The 26048-nt window shown below is 44.5% G+C and overlaps 1 pseudogene across 1 annotated transcript; it reads right to left on the reverse strand.

The window, feature by feature from the left end:
• Positions 1–24643: 24643 nt before the first annotated feature.
• On the reverse strand, positions 24644–25616 carry LOC308244030 (E3 ubiquitin-protein ligase RING2-like; annotated as a pseudogene). The gene has a single exon. The product of its transcript is annotated as an E3 ubiquitin-protein ligase RING2-like (transcript).
• Positions 25617–26048: the final 432 nt, after the last annotated feature.

Here is a 26048-nt window from a genome sequence, read left to right on the forward strand (position 1 = left end):
TTATAAACTTGACATAAACTATGAACTTGAAGACTTTCATGTGACAAATATTTAAATTATAAGTGAATATTCCCTAGAAGTTCTAAAATGGACCTCTTAATTTAAAAGAAAGCCCTTTGTCCTTCTTAACAAAGAATTTTTAAAAGTTACATAATAAATATATAGTTAACTTAAATTTTATGGTAATAGGTTTGTAAATATTCGGTAACTTTCCCCTATTTAAAAAGACTAATGGCTGGCTAAAAGCTTGTCTCTCAAAGAATCTGCATCACGTTTTCTTTTTATTTTAATAAATCTCTATTGTTCAGATTATTACAATTGTTCCTCCTTTTTCCCCCATAGCTCCCCTCCACCCGGTTCCCACCCCACCCTCTGCCCTTATCCCCGCCGCACTGTCCTCATAGGTGTACGATTTTTGTCCAGTCTCTTCCCGCACCCCCCACACCCCTTTCCCCCTGAGAATTGTCAGTCCACTCCCTTTCTATGCCCCTGATTCTATTATATTCACCAGTTTATTCTGTTCATCAGATTTTTTTTTATTCACTTCATTTTTAGATTCACTTGTTGATAGATATGTATTTGTTGTTCATAATTTTTATCTTTACCTTTTTCTTCTTCTTCTTAAAGAATACCTTTCAGCATCCTATCTAATAAAAGAGTAATATGCAAATTGACCATACCTCTGCTACACACACAAGACACGCCCACCAGCCAATCAGGAGGGAGTATGCAAATTAACCCAACCAAGATGGCTGTGGCCACGGAGTGAGCAGGAAGCTTGGGTTTCCCTGGTAATGGAGGAAGCCAAGCTTTCTGCACACCATGGCCAGCCTAGGCCTCCACTCAAGGCTACAAAGTTTCAATTATAGAAGATAAATAAATCCCAGATACCAGGGCCTTCGCTTGGGTCGCTGGGGGGCATGGCCAGTCTGCAAACCACCACAGGACCTTCGCCCAGGCTGCCCCATGCCCCAAGGGAACCCCTACCCTGATCCGGGACACCCTTCAGGGCAAACCAGCCGGCCCCCACCCGTGCACCAGGCCTCTATCCTATCTAATAAAAGAGTAATATGCAAATTGACCATCACTCCAACACACAAGATGGCTGCCCCCATGTGGTCAAAGATGGCTGCCCCCATGTGGACACAAGATGGCCACCAAAAGATGGCCAGCAGGGGAAGGCAGTTGGGAGGGACCAGGCCTGCAAGGGAGGGCAGTTGGGGGTGATCAGGCCTGCAGGGGAGGGCAGTTAGAGGTGATCAGGCCTGCAGGAGTGGGCAGTTAGGGGCAATCAGGCGGGCAGGGGAGCAATTAGGCATCAATCAGGCTGGCAGGGGAGTGGTTAGGGGGTGATCAGGCTGGCAGGCAGAAGTGGTTAGGGGTAATCAGGAAGGCTGACAGGCGAGCAGTTGGGAGCCAGCAGTCCTGGATTGGGAGAGGGATGTCCGACTGCCCGTTTAGGCCTGATCTCAGTAGGATCAGGCCTAAACGGGCAGTCGGACATCCCTCGAAGGGTCCCAGATTGGAGAAGGTGCAGGATGGGCTGAGGGACACCCCCCCTCCATGCATGAATTTCGTGCACTGGGCCTCTAGTTTCATATAATACCGGTTTGATGTTGATGAACTCCTTTAGCTTTTACTTATCCGTGAAGCTCTTTATCTGACCTTCAATTCTGAATGATAGCTTTGCTGGGTAGAGTAATCTTGGTTGTAGGTTCTTGCTATTCATCACTTGGAATATTTCTTGCCACTCCCATCTGGCCTGCATAGTTTCTGTTGAGAAATCAGCTGACAGTCGTATGGGTACTCGCTTGTAGGTAATTAACTGTTTTTCTCTTGCTGCTTTTAACATTCTCTCTTTGTCTTTTGCCCTTGGCATTTTAATTATGATGTGTCTTGGTGTAGTCCTCTTTAGAATCCTTTTGTTTGGGGTTCTCTGTGCTTCCTGAACTTGTAAGTCTATTTCTTTCACCAGGTGGGGGGAGTTTTCTGTCATTATTTCTTCAAATAGGTTTTCAGTATCTTGCTCTCTCTCTTCTTCCGGCACCCCCATAATTCTGATGTTGGTACCCTTGAAGTTGTCCCAGAGGCTCCTTACACTATCTTCATATTTTTGGATTCTTTTTTCTTTTTTCTTTTCCAGTTGAGTGTTTTTTGCTTCTTTGTATTTCAAATCTTTGACTTGATTCTTGCGATCCTCTAGTCCAGTGGTCGGCAAACTGCGGCTTGCGAGCCACATGTGGCTCTTTGGCCCCTTGAGTGTGGCTCTTCCACAAAATACCACGGCCTGGGCGAGTCTATTTTGAAGAACTGGCATTAGAAGAAGTTTAAGTTTAAAAAATTTGGCTCTCAAAAGAAATTTCAATCGTTGTACTGTTGATATTTGGCTCTGTTGACTAATGAGTTTGCTGACCACTGCTCTAGTCTGCTGTTAGATCTCTGTATAATATTTTTTATTTCAGTCAGTGTATGTTTAATTTCTAGTTGGTCCCTTCTCATATCCTTGAGGGTCTCACTAAATTTATCGGCCTTTTCTAGAAAATTCTTGAAAAACCTTATAACTGTGGTTTTGAACTCTATATCCAGTGGTTTGCTTTCCTCCATTTCTTTCGTTTGTGATCTGTTTCTTTGTCTTCGCATTTTTGCTGCTTCCCTGAGTTGGTAGAGTAGCTTTGTGTGCTAGGTATCCTATATGGCCCAGTGGCTCAGCCTCCCCAGTTACCTGAGGTGGACACTCTTGGTGCACCCCTTTGTGGGCTGTGTGCACAGTATTGTTGTAGTTAAGCCTTGATTGTTGTTGGTATCACTGGGAGGAATTGACCTTCAGACCAATTGGCTGTGATGATCAGCTGTGTCTATGCTGGGAGAACTTCTGTGCTGGAGACACCCTTATGAGACAAGACTTGCAAAAGCCTCTGTGCTCAGCCTGGATGGGGCAGAGTCTCAGGGCGGAGCAGACAGCATTGGTTTCCCATCAGCCCTGCCCTAATAGGCCCCTGTGTCTCAGTGTCCCGTGGTAATCACTGCAAGCACCTCTGAGAGAAAACTGCCCTCGAGTTCCGCCCACTGCCAGACAGTCCAGTTTCTCCCTAAATGAGTCTGGGTCCCCAGAGTCTCGCCCCGAACTGGAGTTCAGTGCCGTTGGGAGCAGTGGGAGGGGCCGGTCGGGGGCACAAAGGATGGACGGAGACATGCCCCTGTGCCCACTACAGCCTTGCTGCCCACAGTTCCTTTCAAGGTGCATGAATTCATGCACTGGGCCCCTAGTCTTTACAATAACATGGTAAAAGTCTATGTATAGTCTCCCCATCAAATGAATGATACTCAGGAGGCAGTAACTGTAGAATGGAACTTCCTCTCTTTGATATTACTCTCATTTTTGGTAGATTTGACAAAATCTAGGACATACATTGATTTTTTAAAATTGTTATTGCAACCTTACTTAATTCAATTTCATACCTATACTTATGCTTACATGTCATTTATTTATTGTTATTTAAAACCTCTCCTTTATTTGTTATCAATAGCTGTTTGTTTTTAAGAATAGTTTATTTGTTTTTGGAGAGAGAGGAAGGGTAAAGAGAGAAACATCGATGTGAGAGCACAGCATTGATCAGCTGCCTCCTGCACAACTCCGACTGGAGATCAAGCCCCAAACCCAGGCATATGCAACCTTGCAGTGCAGGGACAACGCCCAACCAACTGAGCTACACTGGCCAAGCCTCAATAGCTGTTTGTTCTTTCTTTTTTTTAAATATATTTTTATTGATTTCAGAGAGGAAGGGAGAGCAGGAGAGAGAGAGAGAAACATCAATAATGAGAGAGAATCATTTATCAGCTGCCTCCTGCACGCCCCCTACTGGGGATGGAGCCCACAACTTGACATGTGCCCTGACTGGGAATCAAAACTGCAACCTCCTGGTTCATAGGTCGACATTCCCCCACTGAGCCACAACCGGCTGGGCTCAATAGCTGTTTTTAAAGCAAGTTCTCTCTGCTGTTTTATACTTTTCCATTTTTTTTTAATATTACCAGAATCTTCTGGTCCTCAGTATTAAACATTTGTTCCAAATCCTCTTGGCAAGAATCAACGTTATTGACAACTCTATAATGTTAAATAAATACTCAAAAACTAGACAACATGAAATCTGGAGTCAGAAGATCTGGTTTTTAGTTTCCATTATTTTTCATCTGACCTGGGACAAGTAATTTAAACTCTCCAAACTTCAATTTTCATAGTAAAAAATTGTGATAATATTACCTTGTGAAGATCACATAAAGTAACAGTTAATATCTTCCAAGTAATTACTACTTACCAGACTCAGATCTAAGGGCTTAAAAGTATTAACTTATTTGAACTTTACAACCCCATGATAGTACTATTATTACCGTAATTTTGTAGATGACAAAAATGAGGTACAGAGAACATTTAAAAAAGAAAACGAGTCTGCCCTGGCCAGTGTGGCTTGGTTGGAGTATCATCCCGTACACCAAAAGTGGGGCAGCTACAGGGTGGAGGAGGTCAATGGGGGAAAATAGGGGACATCCTTAATACTTTGAACAATAAAGATAAAATTTTTTTAAAAAGTTGGCAGGTTTGATTTCCTGTCAGGGCACATGTCCAGGTTGTGGGTTCAATTCCCGGTCAAGGCATGTACAGGAGGCAATCGATCCATGTTTCTCTCTCTCTCCTCTCAAATAAATAAATAAATAAATAAATAAATAAATTCTTAAAAAATAAAAGGAAAGAAAAGAAAAAGAAAACAAGTTTGAATTAACATAGATAGGAAAATGTAGAACTGAGGTTTGAAGTGTTGGGAAGGAAAAACTTTTCCTCTACCCTCTTATGTTCATACACTGAGGGCCTGCGAACTAAACAAAGGACAGAGGGACAGGAGAAAAGGCATACATTTAATAACGTTAACGTGCATGAGAGTTTGTAATGAAAAATGAAATTCAAGGAAAAATTTGACTCAGGGGCTTATCTACACCATTTTAACAAAGAAAACGGGGTTTGGGCTTTGGTGGGTGATAAATCATGGGGAAGTGACTAGGACGTACATGGGAGAACTAATGGAAGCGAAGGGTTATTTTTAGTAAGGCCTGTGTATGTGAAGGCATCTCACTGACGGAAGTTGCTCTTCTTTCTCTGGTATGGGGACACATCTTCACAAAAGCAGATTCATGCCCTGCTTTTAGGCAGATAAGAGGGGACAGAGAACTCTTCCTGCATCTGTTGACTCTCAATTGCCTTCAGCTCAAGACAATCCACATGCCAAAGTGGCCTATTTGGGGGATGGCACTTTCTGAGCTCCTTCAGAAGCTAAGAAGCCTGAGTTCAAAACGTATTGTTCGACCATGACACCACATTGCCTCTGTTACAGCATCTGCAAATGCTTTTTTAACTATAAAGTGCCGAGCATGTGTGTTCTACCCATACATATTGTTCTATGTATTATAATCACTATCGTCCATGCAAATGCAGCAGAATGTATCCTTAAACACCTCATAGGGCATTTCATTATTCATTGACTTACCAGCTACTTCACTGAAGCACAATTAGATGAGTCAAAATTACATGGGTAAATAGAGCGAAGTAAGCCAAACCAGTGACTCCCAAACGTGGCTGAGCATCAGAAATCAACTAGGATGGATTGCAAATTCTTGGGTACCACCCCAGAGCTACTGAATTTTCAGGGCGGGCCCAGCAATCTGTAGAAACAATAACAACAGCAAAAGACCCCCAGATGATTCTGGTGACCAGTCAGGTCTGGGAATGACCACACTGGCGGATGTCTTGAGATCCCTTACTTCAATGTGATTCCATGAATCCCCAAGAAACTTTTCAGCTCGGTGGTCAATTTGAAGTCATTTTTCTACTGCCTGACTTGTCACATATGTACTCAGCTCACTTCATGAATAACTGAACATTCTCTAGGGACTAGGGAAGCCACATTATGAATTTCCCTGGAGGCAGGACTGACTCATTGTGATTTGTCACAATCACAGCCCTGTGAATGAGGAGGCAGGTTGGTCACATTTTGAACTTTCCACTGGGTCACATCACAGTCAAAAAATCAATTTGCACACATACGATGTGCAATGCCATGTACAAGTAAATAGCAAAACTCTTTTCTACAATTATAAGCTGGGTTAGTAACTGGTTTACAGAAGTATAATCACCATTAGAGAGGAATTATTTTATTTATCATACAAATGTTACAAAAGCTATTCCAACACAGTAGTTTCAAAAATGTGTCACTAAATGCAGCTAAATATGAGAAGCTGTTTTTACAAGAATTCTTGTTTTTTCCCTAGGGACTTAAGGTCAATGGCTAGCTGACTAGGAATCTGGGGTAAAAATGAGGGACAAGAAAAATATTCCATACTAGAGGTCAGGTGCACAAAATTCGTGCACGGGGGGGGGGGGGGGCAGGTCCCTCAGCCTGGCATGCACCCTCTCGCAATTCGGGACCCCTCAGGGGATGTCCGACTGCCGGTTTAGGCCCGATCCCCTGGCAGTTGGACATCCCCCTCGCAATCCAGGAGTGCTTGTCCCTAACTGTTCAACTGCCTGCTCACCCCTAACTGCTCATCTGCCTGCCTGCTCAGTGTGCATCATAGCAACCAGTTGTTCTGGTCATTCCGATCATTCCGCCATAACAGTCACTTAGGCTTTTATATATATATAGATAATAAAGTCATAGATGTGATATTTTACTGCTCATTTTGTCATTTTTCATACCATGTGACTTTTTAAAATGTACTAACATTTTTGTTATTTGAGAAAACAAATATGACAAATAGCAAATAACACACAAGGTGTTCAATAAAAAATGTTGTTTTCACCTCAGAAACCTAGCCCTTAAAACCTTCCCTCCCCAGAGGCAACTGATACTTATCTCCTACACACATATGACTGTGTGTGTATGTGTGCACACGTGTGTGGGCACCCCTCCTTGGTGAATTGCAGGGTTCTGGGTTTGAACCCTGGCTCAGTTGTTAACTGTGCAACATTGACCAGGTTCAGTTTTCTCAGTTGTAGAAAAAGGGGATAAGCCTTGGCCCGTGTGGCTCAGTTGGTTGAGCATTGTCCCATGCACCAAAAGGTCACTGGTTTGATTCCCAGTCAGGGCATATGGCCAGATTTCGGGTTCAGTCCCCCACCTGGATGTGTGTGGGAGGCAGCCAATTGATGTTTCTCTCTCTCTCCCTCTCCCTTCTTCTCTCTCTAAAATCAATAAAAACGTATTAAAGGGGGGGCATAATAATAAAATCTACCTCATGGTGCTGTTAGAGGATTAAATAAGCTAATGCATACAAAGTGCTTAGAACTGAGTGGGCATATTACAAATAATTGTAAATGCTAGCTATTTTTATCATTATGCACGAGTTGCTGTGCTTACATCAGTTAGAACACATTTCAGCTTGCCTCACTGTGAGTCTTACAGACCTGCCTCCTGTCTTCACGGTGGCACAATGCCCCATGGCACGGATGGGCCTGTGTTATTCACCATTCCCTATGTTCCGTAGCTGAGGTTCTGCTTTCAGCCCTGCACCAAACCTTTCGGCACATGGGGCTTTCACTACATGTGCTAGCGCATCCAGAAGGCATATTCTTGAAGGAGAGTTGCTGGGTATGGCACCCACCACTCAAATCAACATTAAATGGGGCTACAAATAAGTGAGTAAGTACTGAGAATGACTGAGAAATAAGTGAGTAAGTACTCCCTGGAGTACTTTTCAAGTGCTCCCTGGAAATGACTGTAAGACTCATGATCACAACCTTCTTTCTATGAAAAAGAATCACTGAAAAGATAGCGTGTAAGACTCATGATCACAACCTTCTTTCTATGAAAAAGAATCACTGAAAAGTAGACCTGTGGTGAAAAGGGGACTTCAAAATACTATTTAAGAAGCTTTCTTGATTCCCAGTGACAGTGTTTTCACTGTCTCACAGGAAACCACAAGCCCTCCCTCCACCCCAACCCCCTACTCCCCACCAAAGCCCCTGTCACTGCATCTGGCACATTAATCAGGCTCATGTCAAACGGTGTGTTTCAGTCTGGGGTCAGGTGTGAAGAGCAAGATGCTAATAAGCCCAGGTCACATCAGCGACAGGCCATTTAGCCACAGTTAGGGTCATGGGTGGTTACTCCTGGGAGAAACCTTAGTGATCATGAAAATTGCTTCCTTCATTTTTCAGATTTCGGGGAGTATGTGATTTGCTAAAAGCCTTAGAACACATTTCCTGCTTGCTGTTCTAGTGATGTTTCTGCTGTGCTCCCGTGCTCCCACTATGTCTAAAAGAACACCCCTGAGTGAAGTATTGTAGCTGCGGAGGTGTGTGTGTGCACACATGTGCAGTATGAAGTGACAATGAAGTGAGCCTTGCCATGCAGAAAACGTACCTTGAAATGACTCACTATTTGTGGTCAATGTGAGGAGCAACTACCTGAGTAATTCCAGGCAGCTGTTTGTGAGGCAGGACACCAGATGAGGCATTCTTATTTCCCTCCCTTGAACTTTTTTTTTTTACTATTAAAAATGTTAAGCCTCTGTGAAGTAGGGAAATTGCTTAATAAACTCTTCTGTACCAGTCACCCATCTAACTTACTAATGCTCAAGCACTCCTACTTCATCTATGCTGGGTGAAGCTTTCATAAGACATTCCCAGGCCTACTTCTGAGGGGCTCTGCCCTCTCTAGCTGTTCCAGTTGATTCCTGTCCTTTGGGCATTTTGTTGTTGCCTTAACTAAAATAAGCACAATACTGATGTGTAAGAACTGAATCTGCTGCAAAAATATTATCACTTCAGGAGCAATCCTGCCCATAGCTCTGAGGGCATTAGGCCTTTTATAAGCACATGGAGAAGAAACACAGTTGATTATGATCATTTCTAATGATACTGGACATTTGTTACTACCCTTAGGTGTCTTCTGTAAACAGTAAGACCATTCCTGACTGCTTGGCATATCCTAAATGTGCCGAGGACATGGCAAAGTGCTCTCGCCTGAATATGGTGCATTATTTCTGGTTTATTTGTCTCCAGGGCCAGCATCTTTGCTCTGATATTCAGTGCAATAAGAATAAAGTATTACCTGAGGGGAAGGAGGAGTGGAAGAATAGGGAAGGGTCATGAAATCGATGGTTGTTGGTGGTGGTTTTTTTTTTTTTCTTCTGATTGTTTTTATCTCACACGTTGGGCAGAGAATTGAATGATTTCTGACTTTCAAAAGATGGCAGGTTGAATATACCCATTAGTCTCCCCAACTTCCTAAATCTTCAGTAAAGAAATTGTTTTTTTAACAAAGGCATAAATAATTAGGATGAAAAAAGGAAACAAACCAAATTTTGGAAGCTGGAAAGGATTAGACAAAGCAGATTGACTTGCTGGAACCTAGAATTTTGAATTACAGACCAGTAGTGAAGAAAGCTGAGAACAAACCAAAATACACTCAGGGGCGCTGCCACCAAATTATCGGTTTCATCTAGAAGAGATGAAGGAGGAGCTAAATATAGGATTATTAGAAGACTGCTTCAGAAGCAGTGAAATTCCCAGTTCTCTTCTCTGTTTGGCTCTGGGCTGTGGAATACCAGACAGAGTTGAAGATAGAGTTGCCAGGTTATAAACAGAGGATCACATGTGAAATGTTTCAACTTCCCCAGACATTTTCTCCTGAGCCCTGAATCTGACTCCCCAACCCGGGCATGTTTCTATCTTTCTTTCCCTCTCTCTACCTCTCTGAAATCAATAAAAATATATTTTAAAAAATAATCAGTAGTTACAAAGTAGTCATTGGGATATAAAGTGCAGCATTGGGAATATAGTGCATAATATTATAACTACATAAGGTGTCAGATGGGTACTAGACTTATTGGGGGATCACTTAGTAAGCTATCTAAATGTCTAATCACTATGTTGTACACCTGAGATTAATATAATCTCTATATATAAAAGCCCAGAGACCAGAACAGCAAAATGACCGGAACGGCCAGACGACCCGTGGCTATGACATGCACTGTGGCAGCCAACCACCCTGATCCGGGCCCTGATCACCCCCCAACCCCGGCTGGCCCGGCCACTGATCGGCCCCCAATACCCCGATCAGGGGTGGGGCCGGCTGGCCAATTGCCTGTGGCCTCTCCCCACCACTTGCCTGGCCTGATGGGCCCCCATTGGGGCAGGCTGGCCAGACCCCACCTGTGCACAAATTCATGCACCAGGCCTCTAGTATTATAATATTGTATGTCAACTGTAGTTGAAAAATAAATAATGTTTAACAAATAAAAAAGAAAATAATTATCACAATTATATTGATAATTATAAATAATACTAGTGGCTCGGTGCATGAAATTTGTGCACGGGCGGTGGTGGTGTCCCTCAGCCCAGCATGCACCCTCTCCAATCTGGGACCCCTCGAAGGATGTCCTACTCCCAGTTTACAGGGATTGAGCCTAAACTGGCAGTTGGACATCCCTCTCGCAATCCAGGACTGCTGGCTCCTAACCACTCACCCGCCTGCCTGCCTGATTGCCCCTAACCACTCTGCCTGCTGGCCTGCTCGCCCCCAACTGCCCCCCACTGCCAGCCTGCTCGCCCCCAAATGCCCCCCCACCAGCCTGATCACCCCCAACTGTCCCCCGTGTCAGTGTGCTCGCCCCCAACTGCTCCCCCTGCTGGCCTGCTCACCCCAACTGCCCCCCCTGCTGGCCTGCTCATTCCAAACAGTCCCCCTCTGCTGTCTTGATCACCCCCAACTGACCCCCCCCTGCTGGCCTGCTCATTCCAAACAGTCCCCCCCTGCTGTCTTGATCACCCCCAACTGACCCCCCCCTGCTGGCCTGCTCGCCCTCACCTTCCCTCCCCACTGCCCTGCTTGCCCCAACTGCCCCCCTGCTGGCCTGCTCACTCCAAACAGCCCCCCCCCGCCCCCCCGCTGTCTTGATCAACCCCAACTGACCCCCACTGACGGCCTGCTCACCCCCAACTGGCCCCCCTGCTGGTCTGCTCATCCCCAACTGCCCCCACCCGCTGGCCTGCTCATCCCCAACTGCCCCCACCCGCTGGCCTGATCACCCCCCCCCCTGCCGCCCCCACCCCCCTCGCACTGGCCTGATCACCCACAACTGCCATTCCATCCTGGCCTGATCACCCACAACTGCCCTCCCCTATTGGCCTCTAACCGCCTCTACCTAGGCCCCACCACCATGGCTTTGTCCAGAAGAATGTCCAGAAGGTCTCCTGGAAGGCCTCCCAGTCTAATTAGCATATTACCCTTTTATTAGTATAGATAGAGGCCTGGTGCACGGGTGGGGTTGGCTGGTTTGCCCTGAAGGGTGTCCCAGATGAGGGTGGGGGTTCCCCTGGGGCATGGGGAGGCCTGGGAGAGGGGCCTGTGGTGGTTTGCAGGCTGGCCATGCCCCCCAGCAAGGACCCTCACCCCATGGGGGTATGGCCAGCCTGGGTGAGGGGCTGAGGGCTGTTTTCAGGCTGGCCACACCCCCTTCAGGGTGGGGATCCCTGCTGGAGTGCCTGGCCAGCCTGGGTGAGGGGCTGATGGCTGTTTGCAGGCTGGCCATACCCCCCATCAGGGTGGGGGGTTCTGCTGGAGTGCCTGGCCAGCCTGAGTGAGGGGCTGATGGCCGTTTTCAGGCTGGCCACGCCCCCGGGTGAACCAGGCCCCTAGCCACTCCTTGAGCAGAGGCCAGGGCAGGCAGGAAGCTTGGCTTCCTCCATCGCCAGGGGCAACCCAAGTCTCCTGCTTGCTCCAGCTCTGTGGCCACTGCCATCTTTGTGGGTTAATTTGCATACTCGCTCCTGATTGGCTGGTGGGCGTAGTGGAGGGACAGTCAATTTACATGTTTCTCTTTTATTAGTGTAGATCATATTAGCTACCTAATAAAAGAGTAACATGCTAATTGACCATACCTTCATGACGCCCACCAGCCAATCAGGAGTGAGTATGCAAATTAACCCAACAAAGATGGAAGGTTAATTTGAATACACAGGCACTGAGCGGCTGGGGGTGGGGCAGGATGCTTGCGTCGTCGCCATGGTGATGACACAGACATTCTGCACCACGCCAGCCGCTCCAGGCCTCTGGGCAGCATGGGAAGGCGGAAAGGTGGCTCCAGGCCAGAGCGGGAAGGCAGCTCCAGCCAGAGAGAAGGCGCTGCCAGCAGCCAGGGGAAGGAAGGCCCATCCTTGCATGAATCTTCGTGCATCGGGCCTCTAGTAATAATTATAAATTATTATTAATAAATACTAATATATTAGCAAGCTAGTGTTATTCCTTCCAGATATTTTCTTAATCTAACTAAAGTAACACAATTTGCATGGTTCTTTGTAATGGTGCCTTTTGGGATATATTTTGAGGTTCAGTTCTTAAAGTGTTTTATTTCCCAATTCCAAAAGACATGAAATCTGACTATATTGTATTACTAATCTGATGAATCAGAGTAATGGTTGTTTTATAACAAAGATCTAAACACCGGGCAGATCTTCAGTCATAAGACTTATGAATGACTCTAGTATAGTAATTTTTTGCAATAATTTATTCTTAACAACTTAAAACAAGAATAATTTCAGAGGAAAATCCACAAAGCTACAGGCCTCTAGTTATAGTTAGCTGGCTGTTACAGTGACTTATCTTTGAAATATACTCATTCTCTTCAGAAAATAGAAAAAAATAGATTTCCCTTTCTACTGGTACAATAATATTTCCTAGCCACTTAAAAACTATATTCTCTTTCCTACAGGGAACATAAGATTGTAGCCATGCTGTCAAGGACTCCAGCACCTCTCTGTGGCGGGCTCTCACCCCTTCCTTTACACCCCTCATAACCCCTTCTTCCTGAAGCCACAGGCTCCAGCCAGCCGGCGTTCTCATTCAAGGCCATGGTGCTGGGGAATCTCTGAGCAACCCGCAGGGAGCCTGTCACCACACATTTTAATTTGCGCCTGTCTCTTGTGGCTCTGGGTATTTTTTCTCCTCTCTGTTCCAAGAAACATGATTCTGTCTTTCATTGCTTCAGGGGTTCATTAATGGTTTGGGGGATGCTGAGCCCAAGCAGAAAGACAGGCAATGCTGCAGAGAATCCCACCCCCTTTTTTGGTTGAGAAAGCCCTTGGCTTTGAAAGGAGATGCGCAAGCTGGAGAAGGATTTGGGAGGCAGAGGGAGGGAGGGGCACATGCCCGTTTGCAGGCTCAATCCCTGGTTGGGGGGGGGGGCGCATGAAGGAGGCAGCTGATCGATGTTTCTCTTTCATTGATGTTTCTATCTCTCTCTCTCCCTCTCCCTCTCCCTTCCCTTCCTCTCTCTCTAAAATCAATAAAAACATTTTTTAAAAAGAATTAATTGACCTCCTAAGTCTAAAGCCTTAGTCCTCAAGTGTGGTTCATCATCCAGTAGCAGCATCACCTGGGAGCCGGTCAGACTCTGAGCCCATCCCAGACTTACAGAATTGCAGCGGAACAAGACCGCCAGGTGATTCTCATGCACTTAAAAGGCTGAGAACCACTGGTCTAATGAACGTTTTAGCACTGCTGACTTTAATAAGCTCAGCACATAGCAAATTGAACTTACCATCTTCTTTGCTCCTTAAAACCCCAGTCACCCAAGTCAAAAGCTTGGGGACGGCCTTGCCTCCTTTCAAGTCCAATCCATAAACATGACCTGTTGATTCTCTTTCCTTAGTATAACCCATACCTGTCCCACTTTTCTTCTGCCATCCACTGCATCCAGGTCCACATATTGTTCTTTCTGAATTATTGCATCATCTTCCTACTTGTCCTCCCAAACCTGCAGTCTGTCCTTCTCAAGGAGCCAGAGAAGTTTTTTAAAGCTGCATAGCTGATCCTATCACTCCCCATTAAAATTCTTCAACACTCCCCATTGCCTTTAGAATTAGGTCCAAATTCTTCACATGGAATGCAAGAACCTTCTTATTCAACCCCTGCCTGCCTGTGCAATCACACCTTCCTCTGCCCTAAGCTCCAGCCACTCAGGCCTCCTTTTCTACATCTCTGAATGCAGATTCTCTTCCCTCTGCCAGGAATTCCCTTCCTGTCTTCCTTTGCCTGGAAAACTCCTCTCTACCCCTGGAATTTAGGCTTAGGTGCCAATCCCCTGAGAAGCCTTCTCTTTCTTAGTCTGGGGTAGGTATCCCTTCCTTGCTTCCTCATACAGCTGAGTGGAGCCCTGTGACGCCTGGCACAACCCTATTTGCTTGCCCATTTTCCCTGTAAGCAACTTGAGGGCCAGGACTGTAAACTTGATCTCTGAATGTCTGCTCTTAGAATGGATCTTGACTCATAGTAGGCACTCAGTAAAGGTTGAATAAATAAATGAACGAGATATTAATCTCACTATGGATCTTTAAACATGGTTTGCAATTTCTTTTGAGGAATAGTTGGTTTCATTGTTTTCTTTTGTTAAATCATTAATATGGTTGCTTTTATATCATTTTAGTTCCTTTTTAATACCTTGTTGTTATATATTGTATTTCCCATTAAGACAAAAGATAATAATTTGCATCATTAAACTTCCCCTACTAGTCCTACTGACAGATTTTTCTTTTCTCTGAGTCTACCTTTGAAATGCAAATTAAATTGTCCATTTTTAATGATCCTTGAAATGGATGGTTTTTAATGGTAGCCTGTTCTGTTCTGGAGGATTTACAAATGCAGCTCTTCTACTTTCAAAGCAGAACAGTTTGATAGGGTAAATGACCCAGGATGGCAATGCCTAGGCCTAAATTGCTCTGTAAATGTCTTTCCTGGTTTTTCAGTTGTAAAATTGAGGCTTTCTTGTATTCACATCTCTAAATGGCAGATGCCTTCCCCTGCTGCCTGCGTTAACTTTTCAAAAATATTGTTTAGTTACAGACAATGGTAGAGAAAACCCTATTTACCATGGCACCAAATAAGACAAACCACTCAGGAATAAATTTAACAAGATATTGCATTGTAAGGCTTGAAATTCCACATGCTGCCATGATATCTTTGAGCCTCACAGGGTCCCAAAGACTTAGCCATAGTTCTCCTGCTCTTGTCAGATATGCTGACCTCCCCGTGGGAAAGGATCCCTGAGTTTATTCAAACAAGCCAATTGCATTCTCCTGCAGGAACCAGGGTGCACCTCTGGTACTATAGCGTCTGCCTCCCACAGTTTCTGGTTCACTCAGGTCCTGAGTGCAACCCTTGGGCGGCCACACAGCATGTGGTGTCCTCCTGGACTTGTGAGCATGTGTGACTAACACACTGCTGTCCATTTCATGTGTCCAGTGTTGGTGCTGTGTGTTCAGCTGTTGCACACTATTTAGGGTGGGGAAAGCCCTCCTTAAGGTGGAATAGATAGGAAGTGATCAGAACAGATATGTGCAAAGGTTATATGAAGAAGAGTTGCAAAATATTATACAGGAAAGGGCTACTAATATCTAAAAAAAAAACTTCTAAAAAATGAGGGGCAAAAGACTAAAAGTACAATAGAAAAATAGGACTAGAACATGTACAAACAATTCACAAAAAAACGATATAAAAACTGTTCTCAAACCTATGAAATAATGTCCAAGCTCACTCAAAATAAATAACACTGAGATACCATTTCTCACCTATCTGACAGGCAGATTTCAAAATATGACAACATATTCTGTTGTCAAGGTTGTGGGGAAATGGAAATTCATATATTGCTGGTGGGCATGCATACCAACATAATCTTTCTGGAGAGAAACTTAGCAGAATCTAACAAAGCTATATATGCACTCTCACTTTTTGACCTAGCAATTCAGCAATTTGACTTCTAGGAATCGACACTGTGGATATGCCTCCAACAATGCATAAGATTATTCATGGCAGCATTGACTGTAATTGTGAAATATCAGAAACCCAAGTGCCCACATGTAGTAGAGTGGCTGAATAAGCTGTAGTAATCCAAGTAATGGAGTAATACACTGCTGTAGAAAAAGAAAGGAATGTCTCCATGAAGTGGTATGGAGTGACTTTGTGAAGTAAAAAAGCAAAGAACGGGAGTTTATGTACAGTAAGCTAGGCTTCTTGTAAGAAGAAAGAGATTATAAGGAAACACATCTGTATCTGCTTATTTGTCCAAAAGAAATAGAGGAGGGATAAATCAGGAACTAAAGAGACACCAATTATCTATGGTGGGAGGGATGGGAAAGGAATGAGAAAAGAAGGCGAATGAAATCAAGGCATGATGGCTATGGAGGGACTGACATTTCTCTGAGTATATCTTTGGTATAGCTCTGATCCTTAGAACTATAGTAATGCTTCATGCACCCTTCAAACACAAAAATAAAATATAAATGCCAACAGATCATCCTTAACTGTATCACAAACAAATCACCAACAGCACTGAAGGGGATGTTCAAGAAAAGTACTAATGTAGGTAGCTTTGATAAACGATACCTTTACCGGACACCAACAGAACAGAACATCTATATATACAAGAGGCTAATATGCTAAGTGTGCTTCCCTCCGTTTGGTAATGATGTCACATAGCAACACCTGGCTTTCTCTCCCTAGTGACAACTAGCCTCCTTGGAATTTCTTCAGCCCAGGAACACGACTTGCTTTATAGCTAGGTGGAAACACTTTACACTGTAACCAAATGTCTGTGAAGTGTTTTCCTGTGCCTAATCTCATTTAATCTTCACAGAAGTCCTGGAGTAGGTAGATAGAAGACTTGATGGAATCCTAATTTCTTTTCATTGGCCGGAAAACAGAGATTTAGAAAGTTTAGAAACTTGACCCGACTGAAAAGAAGAAATGGTGGACCTTGAAAATGACCTCAGGTTTTCTCACTGGGCAGAATATAGTCAAACACTGCTGCAGTTAAATATTTTATCCTTTGTTCTCCCTGCATGATCTATAATAATAATCTGCTTCATGTTGATATTTACTGCTATGTTGCTGACAATTACCTGAAAGAGAAGTTGGGGTGCTTCACTGGGCTGGAAAAAGTTTAGCTAAATCAGAAAGCAGGTCTACTTAAGCAAGTTTGTTCTATATCTATAAAAGGCTAAGTTGACTCGCACATGCATGATACATATAACGCTCTCGCTGGCACCAATTGCATGCCTATGTTTCAATTTGTCATTGTCGATTGTGAATTTTGGTTGACACTTCTACTAGTATTATAGAGAAAGGGTGAATAGCGATATTAAAATATTCCTTCTAATTAATTTCCTTTCAATGTGCATGAATTTGTGCACTGGCCGCTATTGATGCTATAATCTTGTTAGTGTGTTTCTCACAGTGGTATAGGTTAGTGATTCCAAAATTACTATAGGTGTACTAGAATTGAGCAAATAAGTAAGTACACTATCCTATTTAATAAAAGGCTAATATGCAAATTGTCCCTAAGGGTGGGAGTTTGACCAACTGGGAGTTAGACGTGCACTGACCACCAGGGGGCGGCGTGGACCATGGTGGTGTTGGCAACGTGACACTGGCAGCAGGTGTCAGTGAAGGTGCTGCCAGCCCCGATGGGCCCTGAGAAGAGCGGTATCGCGGCGGGATGGTGGAGCAGGTGAGCGGGCGGCGCCAGGCTAAGGCAGTTGCAAAGGGAGGCCCTGGCCAGCAGCGGCAGGCAGCTGGGGAAAGGGAGGCCCCGGCCAACTGCCAACAGCTGCTAGGGACCCTATCTGTGCGTGAATTTTGTGCACTGGGACTCTAGTCTATATATATAAAAGCCTAAGCAACCGAACGATCGGAACAACTGGTCACTATGACACGCACTGACCACCAGGGGGCAGACGCTTAACACAGGAGCTGCTCCCTGGTGGTCAGTGCACTCTCACAGCAGGAGTGCTGCTCAGCTGAGACCTGTCCCGGTGGCCCACCAGCCCGCTGGCAGACACTCCCTCCCTCAGTAGTCCTGCAGGTCCAATCTCCGGAGAATGGGACAGGCACCAATGGACCAGTGCTGCCGGCATGATCCCGACAGTGCCGCTGGCCTCCTGGAAGTCAGCCTCGGGCACCGCAGCAGCTTCCCCTCCCTAGATGCTCCACAAGGGAGAAACAATATAAAAGTGGCCACCAGGTGGCTCCCTACAACCGGCGCAAATGTTAGTGGAATGGATTCGGATCCTGGGCCAGCAAGGGTGTCTCACCACCCAGCCAGAGGGCCAATCATGTCCTGACCTCCCCATCCCTAGGGGGACCCCACCTGTGCGCGAATTCATGCACCGGGCCTCTAGTAGATAATAAAAGCCAGGTTTTTCATCACTGGAAAAGGAAGTTCCAAAGAAAGGCTAAAATGGACCCTGTGGTACTGGATTAGAATCAGAGATATCAGTGTAAATTCATGGTTTTAAACAAGTACACAGACAGTATAGAAATATTCATGTAGCTGTGTGTGTATACTGTGTACGTATGTGTGTGAGGGTGTGGGTTAGTTTATATGTATACATCTCCTTCCTGGCTTTGTCTACTGAAAGGGCCTAGAAGCAATGGCCCTTCCACAACAATGAGAACACCTGGCACCCCAATCATGGTTTCTAAACACCTTTCTCCAACAAAAGGAACTAGGGCTCCTTGGAGAAGGGGTTACTTAGTTCCAGGGCTGGCAGGGAAAACACAAGATGATCCTGGCACATCTTGTGGCGCCAGAGTAAGGAAGTGCTCAAAAAAGCTGGGGGGAGCTTGTTGAAAGAACACAGGACTCAACCTGAAGGGGCTCCATGAGGAGCTGGAACAATCTGAATAATAAATAAATAAATAATGTCAGTATTGGATTTCAGCACATAGAATAAAATAATATCCATGATTCCATACTGATAGAAATGATCAAATATATGGGAGAAGGTGCAGCTCTTCCTTGTAGAAGAATTCCAATTAATTAAGTAGAAGAAAATAGAGAAATAAAAATTGCCACTAGGCTAACACATAATTGTGACAGTTAAGATCCACTGAACTAATAGATGCTAAAATTAGCGGGTGAAGCTTTGAGAGATAACAGGATGTTGGCCTAATCTGAAAGTATCTCCCTGGGAAAAAGAAAGTAACTTTACAGTAGAGAAAGCCAACAGACACCACCACAACCAAGCAATCAAGGGAAATTAACATCACCAATAATAAGATATTTTGACATCAGGCACCACTGTGTCTAACTGTACTGAAAAGTACATAATAGCTTTTCTGTGATATTCTTGCTAAAAACCATAACATCATTCTAATCATGAGAAAACATTACACAAACCCAAATTGAGGGATATTCTACTAAATAATTGGCCGGTACTCTTTAAATGTGTCAAGATCATGAAAGACAGGGAAAGACCGAGGAACTGTCACAGACTGGAGGAGACTATGAAAAATTACAATAAATACAATGTGTAATCCTGGATAGGGTGCTGGAGCAGAGAAAGGATATTCATGGAAAAACTGGTGACATTTGAATGAGGTCCACAGTTTGTTTAATCATATTGTTCCAAACGGTCTGGTTTTGATCATTGTACCCTGGTTATGTAAGTTGTTACTATTAGGGGAAGTAGTGTGAGTGGTATATAGAAATTATGAACTATTTTTCCAACTTTTGTGTAAGTCTAAAATTAGTTCAAAATTAAAAGTTTAGCCCAGCTGGTGTGGCTCAGTGGTTGAGCATTGACCCAGGAATCAGGAGGTCATGGTTCATTATCCAGTCAGGGCACATGCCTGGGTTTCAGGCTCAATCCCCAGTGGGGAGCATGCAGGAGGCAGCCAATAGATGATTCTTTCTCATCATTGATGTGTCTAGCTCTCCCTCTCCCTTCCTCTCTCTGAAATCATTAAAAACATATTTAAACAAAACAAAATTAAAAGCTTAAAATATTTAGGAACTAGATAGACACAACTTTCATCTTTATTTGAGGGTCCTTATATTGCTGAGTATAAATTGCATTCTCTAGATCTTCATGCTGAAATGCTAGAAATTTTTAAAAAATAATTTTAAGAAATGAACAGTTGCAATGGAGAAATAGCAAAGGCCCTCGGAAGGGTACAGATTACCTTTCAGAAGTGCCCACCTGAGTGACAGGAGACAGGAGCACTTAGCTTTTGGCTCTTGTCCTCCACTGGCTAAGACGGAGGGGAATTCACAATCGCCCTAGTTCTGGGCTGTCCTGTCTTCAGCCAAGTTTGTTTGTTTTTTATCACCCTTTGCCTCCCCAGCATTGAAAACGACTCACAGGCAGAACGTAGACATAACCTGAGATAGGACATTGGCAACACAAGGCAACACTTACTCGAGAGGACTACACCGGCATGCTTCAGAAAAACCAGAGGTGTTGAGGGCTGCGATGCCAGAACCACAGGCATCACTGGAAAGAGGTTGAAATCTCTGTTCACAGAGCCACTGTGGGAAGCAAGAATGACCCACACTGCAAGGAATCCAATTCTGCCAGCAACCACATACACTTGAAGAGGAGGCTGGGCCTTAAATGAGACCCCAGCAGCCTCTGACACCTTAATAACAGCCTCTGGAGACCCCGATGTTAGGCTAATGGTTTCTGGGTTTGACGTGACAGACACCATCTTAGGAAGCATGTGTCTCTGTGACCACCAGTTTACACCGGGAGGGGCAGGCCTGTGTCACCTGAAAGGAATGTTCTTACATAGGTAAGTAAGCTCGTTAAGTTGCTTACTGCTTTGGAGTATAAAGCTCTTAACAGCAGGTGCCACTTGGCTACAAGCCACCTGTGATCCCGCAGGCTCTGTATATCAAGCCCCCGTCCCCTTTTGGCTTGGAGATACACTATTTTGCCGCTGCCTAAGACTGAATCTGTCTGGAATTTCGCTTAATAAACTCTGTTTAATTCTGGAGTTGTCACCCTCTTTCTTTGGTCTCTTGGTCGTCCTCCTTTGGAGGCTGGTTCCAGTACACCTCGGGGAAATTTTCCCAAATTGTCCTGTGAAAGGACTCAGCTAAGCTGGGCCCAGACTCCTGACCCCAAAGAAACTGCGAAATAACAAATGGGTGCTATTTTAAGCCTCTAAGTTTGTGCTAATTTGTTACATGACGATAGAAATGAAGACCACCATCTCATAGAAATCTGACTGGTCCTTCAAAGCTTACAAACCTGGTCTAGGTAGCTACTAAAGTTAAACATACACCTGTCCTATGATTCAGCAATTCCAAGGAAAATTAGTATGTTCACCAAAAGCCATGTACAAGAGTGTGCAATGTATCACACCTGTTGGAATCGCTGTTATCTAAAAAAGACAAGATAACAAGTGTTGGGGAGGGTGTGGAGAAAAGGGAACTCTCGTGCATTGTTGGTGGGAATGTCAATTGGTGCAGCCACTGTGGAAAGCAAAAATAGAACTACCATATAATTCAGCAATCCCACTTCTGGGTACATATCCTAAAAAAATGACATCACTATCTTGAAGATATAGCTGCACCTCCATGTTCATTGCAACATGATTCACAATAGCCAAGATGTGGAAACAATCTAAGTGTCCATCAATAGATGGACAAATAAAGAAAACGTGGTGTGTATATACAATGGAATAGTTTTCAGCAATAAAAAAAAGAAGGAAATCCTGCCTTTTGCAACAACATGGACAGACTTTGAGGGCATTATGCTAAATAAAATAAGTCAGACAGGAAAAGACAAATACTGTATGATCACACTCACATATGAAATCTGAAATAAAATAGAAAAGACAAACTTATAGAAACAGAGGGTACAATTGTGGTTGCTGGGTCTGGGGGAAAGCAGGATGGTAATGAGGAGATATTGGTCAAAGAGCACAACTTCCAGTTATAAGATGAATAAGTCCTGGGGATGTAAGTACAGCATGGTGCCTATAGTTAACAATACTGTACTGCATACTTAAAAGCTGCTAAGAGAGTAGATCTTAAATGGTCTTACCACATACCAAACGGATTGTAATTGTGTGAGGAGGTGGGTGTGGAGGTGTTAAGTAACCTTACTGTGGTAATAATTTGAAATATATACATACTAGAGGCCCGGTGCATGAAATGCATGCATGGGGGGGTTGGGGAGGGGTCCCTCAGCCCAGCCTGTACCCTCTCCAATCTGGGACATCCCTCTTGCCATCCGGGACTGCTGGCTCCTAACCGCTCACCTGCCTGCCTGTCCACCTGATCACCTCTAACCACTCTGCCTGCCTGCCTGATCACCCCTAACCCCCCTGCCTGCTGGCCTGATTGCCCCTAACCGCCTCTGCCTCAGATCCCGCAACCGTGGCTTTGTCTGGAAGGAGGACTGAATGACCGGAAGATGTCCGGTCGACCCAATCTAATTAGCATATTACCCATTTATTAGTATAGATATCAAATCATCATGTTGCACATCTTAAATTTACACAATGTTATATGTCAATTACATCTCAATAAAGCTGGGAGAATGGGGGAATAAAGCTAAAAAAGGAATGTGCAATGCAGCATTGTTCTTTTTCATTCCTTTTATATTGTGGCAAAATATACATAACAAAATCTGTTTAGCGGCATTTAGTACATTTATACCATTGTACAACCATCATGACCATTCATTTCTAGAATTGTCTTTTCTTCCTAAACTAAAACTGTGTAATCATTAAACAATAACTCCCCATTCCTCTCTATCCCCAGCCCCTGCAACCATCATTCTCTGTTCTATCTTTATGAATTTTACTACTTTGGCACCTCATATACGTAGAATCATACAGTATTTATTCTTTTGTGACTGTTTTTTTCACTTAACATAATGTTTTCAATGTTTATTCATGTTGTAGCTGGTGTTATAATTTCCTTCCTTGTAAAAAATGAAAAATATTCCATTGTCTGTATAAACCATATTTCATTTATCCATTCATTCCCTAATGGGCACCTGGGTTATTTCCACCTCGTAGCTACTGTGAATAATGCTGCATTGTTCTTAATAAAGAACCTAAATGTTCATGAACAGTTTAAGAGATAAACACATTTTGGTACATTTATTCAATAGAATACTATATGACAATAAAAAGAATGAATTACTCTCACATACAACCACATAGGTGGATTTCACAAACATAATGTGAAGCGAAGAAGATAAAGCTAGGCACAAAGCATCCATATGCTATTATTCCATTCGCATAAACACAAAACAGACAAAAGAAAACGCAGTGTGAGAAGTTCAGACAGTGAGCACCGCTGAGGAGGGGGAATGAAGGTCTCCATGAAGGGGCTTCAAGGGAGTTCAACAGAAAGGTGGGTTAAAAGTTTAAAGAAATAGGTCTTCCTCTCACCAATATAATATTGTTTTCTTCAGTAAAATCTGTAAATGAACCAAGTTCTTCTAGAACTTGAGATTTTTGTGTGATTCCGTTTCCCCAAATCAGAAATTCCAAAATTAGAGGGGGTAAAAAAAAATAACATTGCGTGACAACGAACAGTAAGTTCATAAAGAACCTTTTTTTTTTATTATTAAAAAAATGGAGATATCATGGGAGAAAATACCATGAAAACAGTAATCCTATGAGAATTCTTAAGCATAGTAAATTTGAGCCTTGGTCTTTACGAAGATACTACAGCTTATATAGAAACACCCATCTATATATATAAAACCCTAATATGCAAATAGACTGAGTGGCAGAACAACCAAACAACTGAACAACTGAACAACCAGTCGCTATGATGTGCGCTGACCACCAGGGGTCACGTGTGGAACATGGTGGGTATTGGCAGCAGCTGGCAGAGCCACGGTGGGATGGTGGAGCAGGTGAACGGGGGTGCCAGACCAAGGCGGGGCGTCAGTTGTTGTCATTGGGGTGAGCCTCTGGTGGTTACTGAAAATTCTTTGCTCCCACACACTGCGGTCCTGCCAGGTGCTCACATCTGCTGCTAGCACCCACACCTGCTGCTGGCACCGGCCCCACTTGCACCTGCTGCTGGCGTCCGGTGCCAGCCCTGATCTCTTGGCACTGTCAGCAGGTGTGAGTGGCAGCTGCCAGCCCTGATTGCCCCTCAGGGCTTCTCCACCTCCCCCTGCTCCTGAGAGGTGATCAGGGCTGGCAGCCGCCGCTCGCACCCACTGCTGGCGCCGGCCCCAATTGCTCCATGCCGTCAGCAGGTTCGAGTGGGGCCGACCCTGTCAGAGCATGGGAGTGGTGGTGGCAGCAGGAGCGGGGCTGCTGGCAGAAAGGGAACCGGGGCCTGTGGCGGGAGGGGCCAGGCAGGGGTGTGGAGGATGGGCCAAGACCCGCAGCTGTGCCCACCGCAGCCTTGAGGCCCACAGTTCCTTTTAAGGTGCACAAATTTGTGCACTGGGCCCCTATTTAATATAAAAGATTCCAAGAAAAAAAATTCAAAACAGATATTTAACACTTTGTAAGCCCTAAACTATTGAGGGGAGGGGAAAAGATGGCCAACTATACGGAAAATTCCTGGATCAAAGGGTGCTCCAAATGGAACCATTCTTTGTCAAGACATACAACTTAGATATATTTTTTAAAAGGAAATAAAAAGTTCTGAATAATTGTCATCCCTTCCAAAAAGGAAATCTTAAATTAAGGGGAAAAGATTCTAATAGAGTAAATAAGTCTGGCTCAGACAGAAAACTGACTAACGTATCCAAGATTCTGTCCACAAAAGTAATGATACATTTTTAATAATAAAAAAAGGCTATAAAAACAGTGCATTCTCTGAAATGGCTTTAGTAAAAGCTCCTTCGTGGGCACATAAAAAGTTCCCTGGGTTTGTTCACTTTCCAGCATTCCAAAGAAAAAGGGCCATTTAACACAGGGAACGCCCACCGGCTATGGCAGTGCAGATGGTATGGTGCTTCTCACTGGCTGTACCAAGGTTCGCCTGGTTTCGTTCTTCTCTGCTTTGAAGTTCTAAAGCTAACCTCACAGCCAGATACTTGGAAAATGATCAACAGTGGCATTACCTGAAGTCTTTATGTACCTTGTCTGTGCACTGTCATCTTTTCCCGGAAGTGTGGGATGAGGCCTAAATACTAACTCCATTTCCCCAGCACCATCCATGACTGGATCAGTTGCCACTGTTGCACTGTTATCAAACTCAAGCCCAGAATCTGGTGTTCTGGTCCATTTGTTCCTGGGTCCTGCTTCCTGCTGGCTGTGTGTGGACGCGTTGCTACAGTGAGAACTGTCGCCATTATCTTCGGCCCCGCTACCGCCTTCAATCTGTCGCTTCCTGGCTCCCTGTCGTCTGTTCATGGCCTGTACTTCAGTCCTTCCTTGATGCTGTGACCCAGCGCTTGCTCTCTGTTGTGCTTGTTTCTCCTGGTTCATACTCTCTCTTGAGGAGCTTCACACTCATCCTGGATAAATTCTGATGATTAGGGCATCGAAGTTAGAGCCTTAGTGATCTTTTGGAAACTTGCTTTTTCCGACACGTAAGACATTCTTTGTTGCCACTGCTGAGGGCAGTGATAATGCAGTCTGGCAGAAATGACGTAAACACTCCTTTGTAGTCAGGGTGTTCTTCAACATATCCCAACAAACTGGGACATTAATTCACTGCGTAGACTTCCAGGTGAATTCCACAATTTCCAAGCCATCCGTTATTGCTTCCTGAGGTGTTCCCTGTAATTCATATAAACCGAGTTCCCATGTTTTGCTTAATGGTTTAGTTCCATTCTTCGGCACAGCCTGAGACATTGCGGCTCCCGCCCAGCGGAGGACTCGGCTGGCAGCACTGGAGCCAGACTCAGATACAAACACCCCAACACTCCCACCTTTGGCAGTGGAGCTCAGGAAATACAACAGGGGATGCTCAATATTCATGACAGACAGCGGGGAGTGGGGTGGGGAAGGAAGGAGCAAGCAGAGCAAGGAGGGGGTGGAACCGTGGGACAGGGACCTGCTGGGTGCATGACCTCAGCCAGTGCTGGCCTGGAGGTCCCCCAGCTGCAGCCCCTTTCTGGCCACCTGACCCCACCCCCAGCAGCCTCCCTCTTACCTAGATTTTCTAATTTATCTTTGGTTATCTATAAAACTAGTCTTCTGTGTAGGAGTAAGACGATACAAACAAAATACATTCAAGCAGATAGCTTCTCTAAACTCCCTCTTGTATTTACAAATTGAAAATGA

Source organism: Plecotus auritus (assembly GCF_963455305.1).
Source record: "Plecotus auritus genome assembly, chromosome: 3".
Lineage (NCBI taxonomy): Eukaryota > Metazoa > Chordata > Mammalia > Chiroptera > Vespertilionidae > Plecotus > Plecotus auritus.